We start from the raw sequence: 16,169 nt of genomic DNA on the forward strand, positions 1-16,169 counted from the left end.
GCCGGAGGTTCTGCCAGGAGTTTCTTTGGAGTCTCAGGGAGAGACTTTACTGTTACAGGATGTATCCTCTCAGGAAGTAGGCCAGGCTGAGGGGCTTCTCAGGTGGCTGTTCTTCCCTCTCTTCCTAAGGTGGTTAGAGCCTCCCCTTCTGTTTCCAAGGCTTCCTTGAGAGGCAGGCCAAGTTTAGCTTCAGTGGGGATTTCTCCTAGTGCTTCAGGATCTTTACCTAAGAAACATATGCTTAAAATGGCAGAGGATTTGATTACTATGATTAGAGGTTCTATGCCCCCTCCTGATAAGAGGCCTAGGGTGGAACCTGAGTTTGAGAGTTTTGAGCAATGTTCGAGGCTTCTGAGTCTTCGGCTGAAGACTTGCAGGAGTATCCTCCTTATTCTGATTCTGATGTGGATGATTCTACTCCTTCAGCTTCTCCTCCTGAGGATTTTTCATTTTCAGAGACTCTGCATTCCATGAGGGAGCATTTTAAATGGGAAGGTCAAGATTTCTCTGATTCCAGAAAGAGGCTTAGGAATTCTTGTTTTACCCCAGCATAGGCCTTTAGCTATACCTCCTGTTCTGAATGTGGTGGAAGATGTTTTGCAGAGGCTTCCCTGAATCCTGATTCTCTGCCTCCTGCCCCAGTTAAACCGGATAGGTACTATAGGGTGCCTGAAGCTCATAAGTATCTTTTAAGAGTCCTAGGGCAGACCCGAAACTGTCTCTCAGGGGCCTAAAGGTGTGAAGGCCTCTGTTGTTAAAAATCCTGTTCCTCCTGATAAAGAGGCAAGGGCTTTGGATAGATGGGGAAAGAAAGTGTATACTTCTTCCACTTTAGCCATGAGGGCGTTGAATTGTCAGTTTCACATGTTAAAATATCAGAATTATCTCCTTTCACAATTGAAATCTAAGGTGGATGCTCTGGCAGAAGGTATTGAGTGTAAAGAGTTGCAGGACTTAGTTCATGTGTCTGAACAGGTGGGTAAACATTCCTTGCAGTGTGGTTTTGATGCTGTGCAGGCCTCCTCGAGGGTGGCTGCCACTGGTTCTGTTCTTCGAGGCACGCCTGGTTGAGAGATCAGAATTTAGCTGAGCATGTTAAAACAAGGATTTTGGATGCTCCTTTACAGTCTGATGTGTTGTTTGGTTCGCCTGTGGAAGCAGTTTTAAAGAAAATGGAGGACAAGGCTAAGTCTATGCAGACTGTTAAGGATTTTTTGCAGGTGCAGCCTCCGAAGTTTAGTAGAAATTGGCCTACTAAGGGATGGACTTATCCTGCTTATGATTCCCAGTCTAGGGGTAGGTCTAGACGTGGTAGGGGCAGAGCTCAAGGTTCTTTTAGGCCTAGGACAGGGAGTTCCCCTGCTCAGACTTCTGGTGAGGGCAGGGGTCAGTCCTTCGTAAGCAGACCCAATGACCTGCCTTTTCAGCTGCCAGTACATTCTCGCCTGGCAGCACCTTTGGGAGGAAGGCTGTCTCTTTTCAAAGAAAATTGGGATTTAATTACCCAAGACAGATGGGTTCTGGATATCATTCACCACGGTTACAGGTTTTATTTCCATACCTTGCCTCCTTTCAAAGGCATGCCAGACATTCCTCCTCTACAAAGAACAGAGGCTCACAAGCAAATTTCTCTGTTGCTCAAATAGGGGCCATTCAGCCAGTTCCTGTGCCAGAAAGGGGCCTAGGATTTTATTCTCGCCTGTTCCTAGTACCAAAGAAGGGGAACACGTGGAGACCAATTTTGGATTTATCTATCCTCAACACTTATCTGGACATTCCCAAGTTCAAAATGTTGACGTTACAACAGCTTTTACCTCTGCTGGGCAAGGATCACTGGATGGTAACTTTAGATCTCAAGGAAGCTTACCTTCATGTGCCTATAAGACTAAGTTGCAGGAAGTATCTGCGTTTCGAGCTGGAAATTCTCATTATCAGTTCTCTGCATTGCCCTTTGGCTTATCTACTGCCCAGAGTATTCACAAAGGTTCTGGCTCCAGTGATAGCTTACTTCAGGCTAAAAGGAATTCAAATCTATCCTTACTTGGACGACTGCCTGATTCTGGCTCAAGAAAAGGAAGACCTTCTACAGCATTTGGAATATGTCATAGCAGTGCTAAGATGCCTAGGGTATTCTGTGAACGAAATAAAGTCCAGTCTAGTACCCTCTCAAGACATGTGCTTTCTGGGTGTGAGACTGAATACAGCAGCCCAGATGGCCTTTTTAACCCCGGACAAACAAAAGAATCTTTCCAGTTACTTCCATCAACTATCTCTTCAGTCCGGGCTGACTGCAAGGACAGTCCTTCAAGCCTTAGGGTTCATGGCATCTTGTATTCTGGTGCTTCCCAATGCCAAACTGCATATGAGGAAGCTGCAATGGTATCTCAAAATGTATGGACACAGCACTGCCAGGATTTGGACACTGTCATTCAAATAATACCTTGCATTCAAATGGAATTTTGTGGTGGGCTCAGGAATGTCACCTAAACAAGGGACTCTCTGTGACCCGGCCAGAGGCGAGTCAGATTCTAACGACAGATGCCTCAGACATTGCTTGGGAGCTCATCTAAATGGAAAGTGGATACAAGACAAGTGGCCTGCCAGACTACAGCATCTACATATCAACATGAAAGAGATGTTAGCAGTCCAGTTTGCATTAATGGCTTTCAAGGAGTTACTTCTTCCAGGACAGGTGTTGATTCTAACAGACAACACAACTGTCATGTGGTACATCAACAAACAAGGGGAACACATTCTTACCCATTGTGCAGGCAAGCAATGATTTTATGGGAGACTGCGCTCAGCTTGCAACTAACTCTTCAGGCAAGGTTTCTGCCAGGAGCACAGAACTCCTTAGCAGATGTGTTAAGCAGACAAATCATGGATCCCCACGAGTGGAAACTGGATCTTCATGTATTTCAAAAATTGACAGTGTCATGGGGAACTCCAGACATAGATCTGTTCGCTTCTCCACTAAACCACCAGCTGCCAAAGCTTTGCACAAAGAGGTTTCATCACACAGCTTGGAAAGTGGATGCTCTTTCTTTCAGTTGGAAAAATCTTCATGTGTATGCTTTTCCACCTCTGCCTCTTCTCCCAAAGGTGCTTCTAAAGGTCAGACAAGACAAGCCAAGGATGATTTTAATAGCTCCAGATTGGCCTCGGCAGCACTGGTACCCATTACTGAGGAGTCTGGTAAGGAAGCCTCCATGGCCTTTACCCTTGATTCCGCACCTGTTGTCTCAGAGGGACGGTCACCTGCTCAATGTCAAGCTTCACTCTCTTCATCTAACAGCCTGGCATATTCTGTTTTGAAAGACAGCAGGTCTCAACTTCCTCAACAAGTTTTAAATGTGATTATGGAAGCCAGAAGACCTAGTACAAGGAAAGTGTACAGAAAAATGGAAGAGATTTTTATTTTGGAGTGCAGCAAACAATTTGGAGATTTCTGAGCCTAATTTGAGTGTGGCTCTTCAATATCTTACTGAGTTATTGGACAAAGGTTTGTCTTTCTCTTCCATTAAGATTCATGCTGCAGCAATTTCAGCTCACTATGATTGTGACCCACCATTGTTTTCGCATCCTTTGTTCAAGCAATTTCTTAGAGGGCAAAGAATATAAGACCCCACGAGAGCTCCTACTCCTGCTTGGGATCTCAATTTTGTGTTGGAGAAACTTACTCTACAACCTTTTGAGCCTGCGGCTACTGCTGAATTGAAATACTTGTCATGGAAGACTGCTTTTTTGTTGGCCATTACTTCTGCAAGAAGGGTTTCTGAGTTGCAGGCCCTTATGGCGGTAGAGCCTTTTTTGATTTTTCATAAGGACAGGGTATCTTTACGTACTAATCCTTCCTTTATGCCTAAGGTGGTTTCTACTGTGTCTTTAAACCAAACTATTCATTTGCCTACTTTTTATGCAGATCCCCAAAATAAAGGGGAAAAGATTTTGCACACTTTAGATGTACACAGGCAATTGCGTTATTATTTGAGCAGGACTAAGGATTTTAGGCAGTCTCAGCAGTTGTTTGTTTCTTTTGCTTTGAGTTCGCAGGGCAAGCCTGTGTCAAAACAAACTATTTCTAGGTGGATTGGGTTTTGCATTGCATTTTGTTATTCCCATCATGGCAAGGAGATTCCAGCTGGGATTAGGCCTCATTCCACTAGGGCTACTGCCACTTCAACAGCATTTCTAAGGGGGGTGGCAACTAAGGATATTTTGGAGGCAGCTACTTGGAGTTCAAGTGCATACTTTCTCTAAGCATTATCACCTTCCTCTCTACTCTAAGTCTAGGGCTGGTTTTGCCACAGCTATTTTGCAAGGCATGTTGTCAGTTCCTGCTTCCTTATGATTTGCCAGCCTCCCTTACCTCTGCTTTGGGATTCTACCCAATAGTTAGGACTGCAGCAATGTGGAATGAAGAACATAGTACAGTTTTGTACCTACCATAAAAGTAGATGTTCGAGGATCCACATTGCTGCAGTCCAATTTACCCTCCCTCCTTCCCCTCTGTGTTTAGGGGTGGTTGTGTAGGTGAGGTTATATTCTGGTAATTTTGTATATATTGTACATATTTTTGGTGCAGGTATGTTTGGAGTTTTTGGTTTTGGCTTATCTTTTCAGGGTCTTCTGACATCTGGGGCAAGAAAAGACTGAGGATATGACGTCGGTCATGCGCATTAGTACCCTGACGTACTGACGTCAGTCTAATGCGCCCTGACCGACGTCAGCCATATACTTTGGTATTCGGGCCGACTGGACAGCGGACTACCCAATAGTTAGGACTGCAGCAATGTGGATCCTCGAACATCTACATTTATGGTAGGTACAAAACTGTACTTTTCCAGACTGTGTGAATGCTGATTCCATAAACATTTTAGGTACCACTGAAGTTTCCTCATATGCAGTCTTGCATATGGAATCAGTAGGATGCAGGATGCCATAAAGCCCAGAGCCTGCAGAATTTGTGTTGCAGAAGACTGGGTTTTTGTTGCCATCAGTTTGAAGTAAGTAGTCAGTTGCCTTTATCTGTCTGGCGTGAGGTAAGCCATCTGGGCAGTTGTATGCAAGCTTGCACCCAGGAATGTTATCTTTTGAGAGGGTACCAGTTGTGATTTCTTTTCATTTATTGTGTACCCTAGGGATGTTAGAAGCCTTTTCACAAACGCCAGGTGTCGTAGAAGAGTGTCCTTGTTCTCTGCTTGAATGAGACAAGTCGTCCAAGTAAGGATATATTTGAATACTTTTTTGTCTGCAAAATGCAATTACTGGTGCCAGGCACTTTGTAAAGACCCTGGGCGCAGTAGATAAGCCAAAGGGCAGTGCTGAGAATTGGTAATGCATTAAGCCAGCCTTGAATCTGAGGTATCTTCTGCACGACTGTCTTATTGGGACATGCAGGTATGCCTCTTTTAAGTCTAAAGTCACCAGCCAAGCATTCTTGCCCAGCATGGGCAGAAGCTGTTGCAAAGTAAGCATTCTGATTTTGGAATGTCCAAGTATGTGTTCAAAATCGATAAATCCACTATTGGCCGCCAGGCCTTGTCTTTTCTGGGTACCAAGAACAGTCTTGAGTAAAAACCTTGTCCTTTTTCCTGTTCTGGTACTATCTGAATGGCCCCCATATCCAGAAGGGACGTAACCTGTTTCTGTGCCATTTGTCATTGGCAGAGTGTGGAAATGGAATCTGTATCCCTGTGATACAATGTTCAGTACCCACATGTCCTGGGTTATTAACTGCCAGTTTTGAGCAAAAAGTGCTAATTTTCCCCCTATGGGTGCTGCCAAAAGATAAGTGCTTGGTGTAGGCAGAGGGAAGTCATTGGGATTGCTTTCTGTAGGTTTGCGCTTTATCTCCTCCAGATTTGGAGGTGGATGCACCCCATTGCTTTGATCTGTAAAAGTCTTGAGCCTGTTACTTGGAACCCTTAGGGTGTCTGGATTTGCCCCTTTGAGCTCTGTCTGACACAGGAAAGGACCAATTTTTTGTAGGATAGTGTCTACTGAATCTAGGTGGCTGCACTTGTAAGCAATCTTTAACAGTTTAAATAGACTTAGCTTTGTCTTCCATTTTCTTTAAAACCTCTTCTGACTTAATACCAAACAGAGAATCATGCTGTAAAGGTGCATCTAGCAATTTAGCTTTAACATGTTGTTGTTGTGTCTTTCGGCTTTTCCCGGTTGATCAGGCATGCCTCCTAATCACAGATCCAGTAACTGTGGCCCTGCAGGAGGCCTCTAAAGAATCAAAACCACATTGCAAAGTATGCTTTCCAACTTGTTCAGCTGCATGCAATAATTCTTGCAATTCCTTATTTTCTGCACATTCTGAAATCAACATAATTTTCTGTTTCAGCAATCCCATAACATGTTGTTGGTACTTAAGCATATGAAATTGACAGTTTAAGGCCCTGATTGCCAAAGTTGCAGATGTATAAACCTTTTTTCCCCATCTGTCCAGGTTCCTGGAATCTCTGTCAGAGGGGCTAGGGTTTTTTGCTGTCGAGGCCTTAACTCCCTTAGGACCGTGTGAAATAGTTTCAGGATCAGCAGCAAGGTTTCTAAATAAAAATTTATGTGAGTCAGGGACCCTGTAATACCCGTCAGGCTTACTGGGAGCCAGAGGTAATGAGTCAGGGGTCAGGCTTGACTCCAAAAAAACATCATCCACAATGTCTAACACAGGGGGAATGGCTAAATGCTTGTGCTGAGGGAGGAGGAGGAAATCCCTGAGCCTCTTTTTTGATTCTGAGAAGTCTTGACTCTCCCAGTGAAAATGCTCCCTCAAAGTATGCAAGGTTTCTCCAAATGAGTAATCCTCAGGAGGAGATGCAGATGGAATAGACTCCTCAGCATCAGAATCCTCATAGGGAGGTAAAGATAATTCCTGATCAGAAGAGGAATCAGAAGAAATAGTTACCTGATCTGAAGATTCATAGTCAGTGTCTTTGCCTAGGCCTCTTATCTGGAGGGGGATGGGTACCCCTGATCAAGGTAATAAGGTCTTCAGCCATTTTGATCATCTGTTTTTTTAGGCATAGAGGCCTGTGCATGTGGCTCAGGCATCTTTTTTTTAGTTTTAGAAGGTGTCTTTGCCTTTGGTTTTGCAGCTTTCATCGGTTTGATGTAAAAATGTTGAGGTCTGAATACATCCTCAGAAGCCGGTGCCTGCTCAGCGGCTCTGGACCCATCTGAGGGAGACACATCCATCGGTCCAATACCTTGAGTATCTTGTGGCATGCCGGACTCCACATGGGTGTCGGTAGAGGCCTGCAACTCGAAGGTAGCGGGTATCAGGAGCTGCGAAAGCACTTCACTGAGCACCGGTGAACTGGCAACTGGCTTAGGAGAAGCTTCATCGGTTTTGGATCTCGACTGCCTTTCTCTGTCCTTTTCTTTGCATTTTTTATGTACTCCGGTAGTCTGATTGCTATCCGACGACATCTCTGGATAGTTAAATCTGTTCCACGACCAAAAAACAAAGTTGAAGCAGTTACCGACCAAGTAAAAAGTAAAACTCACAGCAAAAAGTCCACAGGTTCTCGGAAACAACTTTTAATTTCAAAACGAACAATCCTTTACCATGAAATAAATCAAGCGCTTTCGCCCGGGTCCTCCCAGGCTTTGTCAAGATGAAATACAAGTAAACCACCATACCTTATATACTAATATTGTAATACAATGATTACACATTATTATATAATTATTCAATTAGGCAGTTTGAATATTTAAAGGTATCCTCTTCAAAAAGCCTTGTTATTTCTAAACCCCCTTCCTTATTGCTTATAGTTAAATCTGTTTCCAAAATACTTAGATGCAAAAATATACTGACGCTTAATAGTGTGTTGGTTAAATCTAGCACAAAACTGACAGCCAGGCACGTTGTGATCAGGGCCCTAGGCAAGGAATGCAGTATAAATGGAAATCCTTATGAGGTATTTGCTTCCCACAAGTAATACAATTATTAACTTTTTCTGACATTGGTAAAAAGCAAGAAAAAAGTTTCCCCAACGGGGTATTAGCTTTATTCAAGACTTCGGTTCTGAAACTCAAACCAAATACTTCAGTAGTCGGCAAGAAAGACTAAAGAAAATGGCGTTGGCTGCATGTTTTAATACCCCTGATGACCTGACATCATGGAAGAGAAGACAGCAACTGACATAGGACCCAAGACTTTGGAATTCAGGCCGACTGAGGGCAACCTTGCCAGCAGATTACCCAAATGTAATGACTGCAACAGTGAAACACGAAGAACATCCTATTTGACCCCTAAAATGAAGATAACACAGTGTATGAAGTTTTATATATAGTTATTATCTACTAAAAGAACTAAGTTTATAAGAGTAAAATTTGAAATCCATCTCTATTTTTGTTCCTTTGTCGGGATTGCTCGATTGCTCTCAGTGTGTGTGTGTGTGTGTCACATCTCTTGACCTCTTTGAACAAGAAAAATGGACAAAGCCATAAATATGGGGCACAAAGGCCCAAAAATAGGGACACTTTTTAAATATTGCTCTTACAATCTTAGAAAGTTGATAGAATAACAGACTTTGCACAAATTTTCTGAAGGGTATGAAGTCTGAAACTGAAATGTCTATTTTTTCTGACTTCAGCACTCATTGATTTGCCAGAAAACCACAATTTCATGAGAAACAGACCAAAAATATGAGGCAAAAGTCAGGACATTCTGCAAAAATCTGCACAGTTGAGAGGTAACTGTGTGTGTGTGTGTGTGTATAAAATGCATGTTAACAGAAACCATGTTATTCTAGCAAGTTTCTAGGTTTATAAGAGCAATATTTGAAGTCCATTACTCGATCACTCTCAGTGTGTGTATGTGCTGTGCGGATGAGTGGCCATTATTTTTCAAAGCTACAGGGAGCTATGTCAGAGGGGTGGAAGAGCCACAGGTTGCAGACCCCTGTACTAGGCCTTCTTGCCTCCAGAATGACATCCAGCACCTGCTTACTGAGGGATGCTACTGGAGAGCTCAAGGAATTAGCCAGGCTGCAAGGTTCAGGGTTTGAAGCTGTGGGTGCAGAATCTGGCCATCTTGCTGGGACAGCAGGGAAGGGGGTCTGAGGCAGGTGCCATGGTTCCAGCAGTGTCATACTGCACAAGAGGGGGTACCAGTGCTGGCGTGGCCAGTCTGGTGCAATCAGTATTGTCCTTGGTTTGTCCTGTTTGATCTTTAGCACTACCTTCGAGATTAGAGGCAGATAGGGAAGGCCATAAACTGAGAGGCTTTCCCAGGTGGGGGCAGCAATGAGGCCCTGCAGAATGCAGTGGCAAAGCCTGCCCTGGATTTAGAGTAGAGTGGTAAATTACAGTGTTTTGTAAAGGTGTGCACTGAACTCCAGGTAGCAGCCTGTAAAATGTCTTTGGTTGGTACTCCCCTGAGGAAGGCTGCTGAAGTAGCTGCTGTTCTGGTTGAATGTGTCCTAATGCCCGTAGGCACTAGCTTGCCATGCTGTGAATAGCAGAAACAAATGCAGTGGCCTATCCACTTAGAAATAGTCTGCTTAGAGATAGTCTTTCCTTGTGATCCTGCAGCATATGCTACTAGTAATTGCTCTGTCTTTCTGAAAGCTTTGGTTCTGTTCAAGTAGAAGCGTAGCTGTCTGTGTATGTCCAAAGAATGCAGAATTTTCTCCCCTTATTCTGTGGGTTTGGATAAAAGGTAGGCAGATGAATAGTTTGGTTAAGGGCCACACTGGACACTACCTTAGGCATAAATTCCGAGTTTGTCCTCAGAGAAACCCTGTCTGGATGAAAAATGATAAAAGGTTCCACAGCCATGAGTGCTTCTAGCTCTGAAACTCATCTTGCAGAGGTTATTGCTAGGAGCAGAGCTGTTTTCCAAGATAAAAACTTTACATCAGCTGTAGTGGCTGGCTCAAAAGGAGGCAGGGTGAGTTTTTCCAAGACATAATTGAGGTCCCATGCAGGTATTGGTGATCTTTTTGGAGGCCTTAAATTTTTGGCTCCTCTGAGGTACTGTCTCAATAGAGGATGAGAGAAGATTGGTGGCTCTGTATTGTAATGAGCCGAAATAGCAGAGGCATGAATTTTAACTGAGAAAAAAGATAGGCCTTTGTCCAGCATCTCAGTTAAATATTGCAAAATCTGAGGAATGTTTGGTACAGCTGTGTCAATTCCTTGTGCCTGGTTCCAAGCACTGAATCTATTCCATTTTCCAGCATAAGATTTTCTAGTACTAGGCCTCCTGGCCTCCAATATAACATCCATCACCGCTTTGGTGAGAGGTGTGTTTTGTATGATGACATTATCCGCCATGCTGCCAGATTTAAGGTCTTGAGTTGGCTGTGCACTATCTGATTGTTCTGTTGGGACAGTAGATGAGGTATTTGAGGTAATGTCCAAGCTGGGCATTGAGACAAGTTCCTTAGGATTGGGTACCAGTACTGGCGGGGCCAGTCTGGGACAATCAGTATCATTTTTGGCTTCTCTTGTCTGACCTTTAGGAGTACCTTGGGGAGGAGAGGCAGTGGAAGAAAGGCATATACTGGTAAGTTTTTCCAGCTGAAAGATAGGGCATCCACTTTCCATGCTTGTCTGTGGTAAGCCCTTGTGCAGAATCTCTTTAGTTGGCAGTTGTGAGGGGAGGCAAATCGATCTATGTCCGGGCATCCCCATTTCTCTGTTATCATGCTGAAGACTTGTGGATCCAATTTCCACTCGTGGGAATCCATAATGTTTCTGCTTAGTTCGCCTGCCAGAGTATTTATCTTTCCTGGCAGGAATTGTGCCTGCAGATGTATTTGGTAAGTCAATGCTGTGTCCCATAAAGTCATGGCTAGTCTGCAAAGGGGGTAAGAAGGAGTGCCTCCCTGCTTGTTTACATACCACATGACCGTGGTGTTGTCTGTCTTTATCAGCAGTTGTCCCGGATGAAGTAGGTCCTTGAAGGCTGTCAGGGCATTCTGAACAGCTAGCATCTCTTTTTGGTTGATATGTAGATGTGTTTGGTTTGCGGACCATGTGCCTTGAATACATCTTCCTGCCATGTGGGCCCCCCAGGCATAATCTGATGCATCCATTGTTAATGTCCGTCTGGCTTGGGGTAAAGTGAATGGCTGTCCCTTGTTCTGGTGTCAGGCCTTCGCCCACCATCGAAACTCCTGTTGCAGGCAGGGAATAAGAGTAATTATTGTTTCCAGACTGTGGCAGTGTTGAGTCCAAACACTTTTGAGGTACCACTGAAGTTTCCTGATATGCAGTCTTGCATATGGAATTAGTAGAATGCAGGATGCCATGAAGCCCAAAGCCTGCAGAATTTTTCTTGCAGATAACTGGGCCTTTGTTGCCAACAGTTTAAAATAGGTAGTCAGTTGCCTTTGTTTGTCTGGCGTGAGATAAGCCATCTGGGCAGTTGTATTTAAGCTTGCACCCAGGAATATTATCTCTTGAGAGGGTACTAGTTTTGATTTCTGTTTGTTGACTGTGTATCCTAGGCATGGTAGTAATCTCTTTACAAACGCCAGATGCTGTAGTAGAATGTCCTTGTTCTCTGCTGCATGCAATAAATCCTGCATTTCTTTGTTTTCTGTACCTTCAGAATTTATCAACATTTTCTGTTTAAGCAGTGACATAATATATTGCTGATATTTGAGCATATGAAACTGACAATTTAAAGCCCTTATAGCCAAGGTTGCAGAAGTGTAAATCTTTTTTCCATATCTGTCCAGTGCCTTAGAATCCCTGTCAGAGGGGGTTGGGTTTTTTGCAGTGGAATCCTTGACCCCCTTGGGACCCTGAGAGATGGTTTCTGGGTCAGCAGCAAGGTTTTTGAAAAGGAATTTATGAGAGTCAGGAACCCTGTAGTATCTGTCCGGCTTAACAGGAGCTGGAGGTAAGGAATCAAGGGTCAGACTGGACTCTGAAAATACATCATCTACAATGTCTAACACAGGTGGAATAGCTAGGGGCCTGTGTTTTGGTAGTAAAAGGAAGTCTCTGCGCCTTTTCTTAGATTCTGAATATTCTTGGCTCTCCCAGTGGAAATGCTCCCTCATGGTATGCAAAGTTTCCCCAAAAGGATAATCCTCAGGAGGAGAGGCTGAAGGGATAGATTCTTCATGCATCGCAATCCTCATAGGGAGGAAGAGAATATTCCTGATCAGAAGAGGAATCAGATGAAATGGAAACCTTATCTGAAAATTCATAGTCTGACTCTTGCCTAGGCCTCATATCAGGAGGGGGATGGGAACTCCTTATCAAAGTAATCAAGTCCTCGGCCATCTTGAGCATCTGTTTTTTTAGGCATGGAGGCCTGTCCATGAGGCTGTTGTACTTGTTCCTTTGTCTTTAAAGGTGCTTTACTCTTTGGCTTTGAAGCTAAAGTAGTTTTAACATATAACTGTGTAGGTCTAAACACCATCAGAAGCCGATGCCTGCTCAATGGCTCCGGACCTATCTGAGGGAATAGTTTCCGAAGGTCCAATACCTTGAGTTTCTAAAGGCCTGGCTGTCTCCACGTGGGAGTCAGTAATGGCCTGTGGCTCTAAAGTAACGGTCATCAGGGGCTGCGAAAGCGCCTCACTGAGAAACGGCGAACCGGCAACTGGCTTAGAAGAAGCCTCGTCGACGGTTTTGGACTTCGGATGCCTGTCCTTTTCTTTTTCTTTGCGTTTTTTGTAAATTCCGGTAGTCGGCTGGTCTGACGGCATCGTATAATTAAATCTTCCGCCAAAATAGTGAAAAGCAAAATCGTACCGACGCTTAATTGTGCGTTGGTTAAATTTAGCACAGAACCGACAACTAGCAACGTCGTGGTCAGGGCCTAGGCAAGGAATGCAGTAAGAATGAAAGTCCTTATGAGGTATTTGCTTCCCACAAGAAATACAGTTATTAACTTTTTCTGACATCGGTCTGGAGCACTGACATCGGTCTGGAGCAAGAAAAAAGTTTCCCCAACGGGGTACTTAGCTTTTTAATGAAGACTTCGGATCTGAAATTCGAACATGAAAATCTCAGGAGTCGGCTGACCGGCACTTGCGAACTGCTTATGCTTCGGGCACTGCGCGGCAAGAAAGACCGAAGAAAATGGTGTCGGCTGCATCTTTTATACCCTTGGCGCATTGACGTCAGGGAAGAGGTGACAGCAACCAACGCCGGACCTAGACTTTGGAATTCAGGCCGACTGAGGGTAGCCTGCCGGCAGGATAACCCAATTGTAATGACTGCAACAGTGAAACACAAAGAACATCCTGCTGTTGAGCCTCTGCCCACTGATTTGGGGGTAGGTCTGGCCAGCTGTTTGGGGTTGGTAGGGTGTAGAAGTGAAATCTGTATCCTTGGGAAACTATATTCAAAACCCATTTGTCTTGGGTAATGCATTCCCAGTTTTTTTGCATGTAGGGCAAGCTTTCCTCCTAAGGGAGCAGGCAGCTGGGCGGGGCTTGGAAGGGTTAAGGTTAAGTCATTGTGCCATTTTCCCATAGGGGGGTGTTTTACTACTCCCTGCTTTGGAAGTGGGAACCCCAAACTGCTTAGGCCTGTATGTAGCCTGAGACTGTAACTTAGGTGGTCTGCTGTTCCCGGGTTTGGACTGAGAAGGCCTGGAAGAGGCAGGAAAGGACCAATTCTATGAAGGCCAATGCTTACTAAATCTGGGTGGCTGTACCTGCAGGAAATCTTTAACAGTTTGCATAGATTTAGCTTCTTCTGCTTTGTTGCCAAACAGGTGGTCTTGGTTTAAGGGAGCATCCAGTAATTTAGCTTTAACATGATCTGGCAAGTTTTGCTCCTTAAGATAAGCATGCCTTCTAAGTACAGACCCAGTGACAGCAGCCCTGCAAGATGCTTCTAAAGAATCAAAACCATATTGCAAAGTATGTTTACTAACTTGTTCAGCAAAATGCATTAAATTCTGTAAATCTTTGTGTTCAGCATATTCAGGAATCAACATAATTTTCTGTTTAATTAGTCCCATAACATGCTGCCCTAATGGCCAAAGTAGCAGAAATGTATACCTTCTTACCCCATCTGTCCAAGGCACTAGAATCTCTATCAGAATGGGTAGGATTATTGGCAGTTGTAGCCTTATTGCCCTTTGCACCTTGGGAAATGGTCTCTGGATCTGCAGTAGGATTCTTGAAAAGGAACTTGTGAGAGTCAGGTACTCTGTAATACCTGTCAGGTTTCCTGGGAGCTGGAGGTAAAGTGTCTGGGGAACGGCTAGATTCCAAGAAAGCATCATCTACAATTTCCAGAACAGGGGGGATAGCTAAAGGCCTGTGTTGAAGAAGGAGTAAGAATTCCCTAAGCCTCTTTTTGGAATCAGAGTAATCCTGGCTTTCCCAGTGGAAATGCTCCCTAAGAGTGTGCAAGGTTTCACCAAAAGAAAAATCTTCTGGAGGGGAAGCAGAGGGGATGGAATCCTCTGCATCAGAATCCTCATAGGTAGATAAGGGCAAATCCTGGTAATCAGAAGAAACAGAAATATCAGAATCCTGATCAGAAGAATCAGAGGTAAAAAGTACAGTTTTGTACCTACCATAAATGTAGATGTTCGAGTGTATACCCTGCTGCAGTCATCACACTTGGATTATCCTGTCGTCAGGCAGTCCCGCAGTTGGCCTGAATTCCAAAGTCTTGGTCTGGCGTCGGTTGCTGTCGCTTCTTCCCTTACGTTAGTGCATCAGGGATATACAAGAGGCATCTAATGCCATTTTCTTCAGTTTTTCTTGCCCCAGACGTCAGGTGCCCCCCCAAAAGGTGGTCAGTAGATAGTACCAATAATAAAAGTTTAGCACAAACAAAACATCCCTCCAGCTATAAGCAAATACACCACAAAGGTTGTTTCAGATTTTAAGGTACTGAAAGGTTTTAGTTAGGTCAGAGGGGATGGAGGGAGGGTAACCTGGACTGCAGCAGGGTATACACTTGAACATCTACATTTATGGTAGGTACAAAACTGTACTATGTTCATCGTGTTACCCTGCTTGCAGTCATCACACTTGGGTAGAATCCCAAATTAAGGATGGGAGGTGGAGTCAAACAGGGTTAGAGGAGGCTAGAAGGCCCTGCAAAACTGCAGTGGCGAATCCAGCTCTAGTCTTAGAGTAAAGAGGTAAGTGATAGTGTTTGGTGAAGGTGTGTACTGAACTCCAAGTTGCAGCTTCCAGAATATCCTTGGTTGGCACCCCCCTGAGGAAGGCTGTAGATGTAGCTGCTGCCCTGGTACAGTGGGGCCTTATGCTAGTAGGAACTGGTTTTCCATGGTGGGTGTAGCAAAAACGTATGCAATGTCCTATCCATTTGGAAATGGTCTGTTTTGAGATCGCCTTTTCTTGTGATGCTGTAGCATAGGATACAAAAAGCTGGTCAGATTTTCTGAAAACCTTAGTTTTATCCAAGTAGTAACGTAGCTGCCTGTGAATGTCCAAGGAATGCAGGAGTCTTTCTCCTTTGTTCTGTGGATTTGGAAAGAAGGTGGGTAAATGGATGGTTTGATTTAGAGCAACACTGGATACCACCTTAGGCATAAAGGAGGGGTTAGTTCGTAGAGAAACTCTGTCTTGATGAAAAATGAGGAAAGGCTCTATTGTCATTAGCGCCTGAAGTTCTGAGACTCTTCTGGCTGAAGTAATTGCTAGCAGCAGGGCAGTCTTCCATGATATAAACTTTAAGTCAGCTGAGAAAGCTGGTTCAAAAGGAAGTAGCGTAAGTTTTTCCATAACAAAATTGAGGTCCCAAGTTGGTGCTGGTGCTCTCCTGGGAGGCCTAATGTTTTTGGCCCCTCTGAGAAACTGCCTTAGAAGTGGATGTGAAAATAAGGGAGGATCCGTGTTGTAGTGAGCTGAAATAGCTGAGGCGTGGATTTTAATAGATGAAAAAGAAAGCCCTTTGTGTAACATCTCAGTTAAATATTGTAGAATCTGAGGTATGTCCAGCTGAAGGGTATTTTGGCCTTTAGCTTGGTTCCAGGCGCAAAACCTTTTCCATTTGTCTGAGTAGGCTTTCCTGGTGCTGGGCCTCCTGGCTTCCAGAATAACATCCATAACAGCTTGTGAAAGAGGAGCTGGCTGGTTGCTTAGGTGATTTGCCATGCAGCCAAATTTAAGGTTTTGAGCTGGCTGTGTAGAATCTGACTGTCTTGCTATGTGAGCAGATGAGTAATTTGTGGTAAAATCCATGGTGGGCCC

The sequence above is a fragment of the Protopterus annectens genome, chromosome 9.part0 (genome assembly GCF_019279795.1).
Source record: "Protopterus annectens isolate FY-2018-M chromosome 9.part0, PAN1.0, whole genome shotgun sequence".
Taxonomy (NCBI): Eukaryota; Metazoa; Chordata; order Ceratodontiformes; family Protopteridae; genus Protopterus; species Protopterus annectens.